A 3,914-nucleotide genomic window follows, 5' to 3' on the forward strand; every position below is an offset into this window, starting at 1 on the left:
GGGCAGGCAGGGAAGAAGCAGAGTGAAGGCCAGAGAGCCTGTGGGTTCATCTTACTGGAGTCTGGTTTACATTTCTCCACAGAATGGTTTGGATTAGGGGGCACTTTAAAGATCACCTAGTTCCAACCTCCTGCCATGGTCAGGGACACCAGGCTTCCTGGGATGCAATTCCTAAAGAAAACTGAAGGAAAGCAGCTTTGCCATAAAGATCCAGACCCCTGAGTCACTTGGTGCAGTGAGTGCAAGACAGAACCTGCCCACTCCAGCGCCTCTGAGATCCCACTCTGCTGAACAGCCATGAAATCAATGGTCTTAGCTGGCTATTGATTGGACTCAGTGGGTGTAAATTTGACCTTGACCCTCTTTAATCTTGATGGATTGGCCACAACTTCATCAGCACAGAGCTCTGAGGCTGGACTTTGGGAGCCTGGGTTTGCCAGCATATGCTGCATACTCTGTTTTTCAGATCCAGCTGTGCTGGAAACATAAATCACAGCTTTACACTTCAGTTGCTCACATCTCTATATATGTAATAAGTAAAATATAGAACAAATATTGCCATATACTCAGACTAGGGTACATAGAAAGGGAGTGATTCCAGCTTCTGGCCCTTCCACATCAAAAAAGCTGCAGAATTAGGATTGATTAAATACAGGTGCAGGATCCTGACAGTGTGCAAAGTGGTGAGAGGAGTTCTGTGTGTTTGCTGCCTGAACCACACTCCCCACTTGGCCATGGCAGCCACTGCTGCCTCTGGCAGAGCTGATGGAGACTTAAAGATCTGACGCACTTAGACAAGGAAAGGGAAATATCTGATGCCTTGTTCTCCTCATTAAATCAGCCCAAGCTTAAAAAAAGAGAAACCAAGCCAGCTACTCTGCTCAAGATAGGGAGCCCCTTCCTTCAGCTCTCTTGGCTCTGCATGCTTTTCACTCCACCTCTCGTGTTTACTATCACGTTGGGCACAAACATATTTGTTGCTAGGAGGAGTCCCGGGCAAGATTAGCTATCTCAAGAGCCAGAGCACAGCAGGCTCCATGCAGAGATTGCTTCAACTGGAAATTCAGGGCTGATGGGAGTGAGGGCTCAGCACCAGATCCACAACCTGGAGGAGTTGGGCTCTGAGCAGCACCACCAGAGGAGCAGTGTCAGCGAAGCCTGCAGCCCACGTTCCTGCAGCTCCCATGCAGCCCACGGCAAGATGTGGTCCCGTGATGCCAATCCATGCAGGAATCAGGTAGGCAGGAGGAGCCTTGAAGGGGAACAGCCACACAACAGCCTTGGGGAACTCTCCAAAGGCCACAGCTACAGAGCACAGAGCCCGTGCTGAACAACCTCACTACATCTGCCTTCCCAGGGAACCGGGACTGCACAGCTTTCCTGGGAACACACAGGGCTTTGGGTGCCCTGTTTCACACCAGCCTAGACTTGGCCTCTTTGACCGCTGGGCAAGTGCTTTAGGGGCAAGGCTCTGTGTAATGACAGCCAGACCCTATCTGTGCTGATGGAGGAAGGCTTTAGGACTCAGCTGGACCGAAATAATTCCCTTGGCAGCAGGTTCAGGGAGAAAACACACGGAAGGGAAAGTAGGCAGCATGTTGCCTCTTTATTATCTCGTGAAAGAAAATTTATATCATACCCCAGAGGGGTCCAAAGCCCTATGGAACACATTTGCACAAGTCTTCATGGGCTTCTGGCTACATCCAGAGCAATCTGGGCTCATGGGGGAAGTAACTTTGTCCTGGCACAGCACCTTGGCCTTGGCTTTCGCAGGTGCTCAGCCCAGTGATGCGAGATGGTCCTCGCCTGCTGCTGTGCTCCCCAGCTGCAAAAACTCCCCTGCAGTTCAAAGGCTACAGGAATTCCAGTCCCTGTTCCAAGCCTGTTTGTTTTCCTTGGGTCCCTCTCCCTACCTAATTTGCTGTTGTGTTTATTGGAAATAGGAGACACATTCTTGACGAAGTGGGAAGTGCTGTGTTTAATGGAGCCCCCCGAGAAGGTTACAGCAGGAGCATTTCTTGAACAAACAAGCCTCACACTGCACCATAATCTTCAGGCTGAAATGAATCACGGGCTCCAGATAGCGATGGGGACTGTGACACATGCAATTTGCATCAGACCTTCAGTAAACAATCCTTCGGAGGCCGATGAATAGAAAGGAGGCTTTGCTCTTATCAGCTTTGATCGCAGAAGCACTCACAGGAAAAAATTATTAAGCAACTACATGAGCAAAACTCTTTGTCTTCTTCAGTTGAATTGCTACTTTCATTTGTCTTTAATAACATGGTATTTGCTCACTCTCAGACAGCCGTTTGCAAGGTTGTTCAGATCCAAGGCTAACTTGCTCAGGCGCTTGGCTCTCCCAAAGTGATCGCTGAAACTCCTGGTACACACAGTACTTTTCTTGAATGTTAAAGCATTTAAAGCTTTTTTTTTTTTCTTCTTTTTTTTCCCTTGTCCGTGCCTTGAGTAAGTATTTACACCTAGTCAGAGACAGCATATAAACAAGTTAATGTTTCGACTGGGGAATGTTTTACACCTCGTTACACAGGTGGAAATGGGGCCTGCGCAGAGCAGGGCCAGGCTATTTCCAGTAGGTCATTTTCTTGTGCTGGTCAGCCCTTATTTTAGGCCAGCCCTGCCCCACAGAGGTATGTGCAACCACACCACTGGGTCCTGCCTATTTCTGGGGGCTGCTGCTGCTGAGTTTGCATCGCACAAAGCCCAGAGTTATTTTCAACCCAGCTTTGGCCGTGGAGCAAAAGCAAATGGTTCTCCATGCACAGCCCCTTGTGGGGGCACCAGCTTGGAAGTTCCACCAGAGAAAGTTGTCACAGGTGGGTCAAGGGCCTGTCTGACCCGAGGTTGCCCACGGTATGATCAAGACTCATCTGATATTGGCAATCTCTCATCGCACAAAGGAGAAAAACACCCAGTGTCACGTCCCACCACATTTGGGAACCAGCTCTTTGAACATCAGGGTCTGCAGCTGCTGATCAGGCCTTGGGCTGGTATTTTTGGTCAGAGGATACAAGCCTGCTTTGAGTGGTAAATCTGTGATGTGGGTTGTGGCCACTGAACAGCTGGTCTCCTTCTTCCTGCCTTGCTGGGAATGATGAGAAAGCTTCAAGCCAGAAGGGATCATGGTATTCTCTCCTCCAAGCTCCAGGATCCAGCAGACCCCATCTGTCTGAGGTGCAGCACCCAGGAACTGGTGGCATGATCAGAAAATGCTCTGCCTGGATCCCAGGAGATGGAGCACGGTCCCCTCCCCAGAGTGGTTTTAACTTTCACAGTTAAGGGGAATACACAAATCCTTTTCCCTGGCTGGAGTTTGACTGGCCTTGCACTCCAGCACTACTTCTTGCTGTGGCTTCTCTGATAGATTAAAGACATGCTTAATACCTGTTTTTGTTTTGGTTTCATTCAAGAGAAGGTACTTATGAGCTACAATGTCCTCTCCATCTTCTTCCTGATAAGCCAAACAGCTCGAGCTGTGCAAGTCTCGCATAAGCCATTTCTTTCAGCCCTTGTATCATTTTTGTGGCTGTTTTTGGCACCTTCCTCAATTTTTCAACTTCCTTCTGAAAACGTGGGCATCAGAACAGTACTCCATGTTCCAGCTTCGGGCTCAGCAGCTCAGACACTGTCTAATCAGCAGGACCATTTCCAGTGTCAGTGACTCGGAGGAGGGAGAGGAGGAGGGAGGAGGGATCCTTGGCAGCAAGCTGTGCTTCATCGAGGGCCCTCTGCTTTGGGATTCACACTCTTCTCCCAGCTACAGAAACCAGCCTCTGTCAGAGCAGATCTGTTTCCACAAGCTGTCTCCTCAAAGTGCAGGAAGACCTTGTCTTGTACCCTCCAGGACTCCTGATTGGGCTGCCTTGGGCTGCAGCTAGTTTGGTGTTTGCCTC

General features: G+C 49.5%; 1 long non-coding RNA gene across 1 annotated transcript; it reads left to right on the forward strand.

The window, feature by feature from the left end:
- Positions 1-679: 679 nt before the first annotated feature.
- Positions 680-3,408, forward strand: LOC138106170 (uncharacterized). The gene is made up of 2 exons (XR_011148925.1): positions 680-1,237; positions 1,944-3,408. It is a non-coding gene; the product is annotated as an uncharacterized lncRNA (long non-coding RNA).
- The last annotated feature ends 506 nt before the right edge of the window (positions 3,409-3,914 follow it).

The sequence above is a fragment of the Aphelocoma coerulescens genome, chromosome 2 (assembly GCF_041296385.1).
Source record: "Aphelocoma coerulescens isolate FSJ_1873_10779 chromosome 2, UR_Acoe_1.0, whole genome shotgun sequence".
In the NCBI taxonomy this organism is placed as follows: domain Eukaryota; kingdom Metazoa; phylum Chordata; class Aves; order Passeriformes; family Corvidae; genus Aphelocoma; species Aphelocoma coerulescens.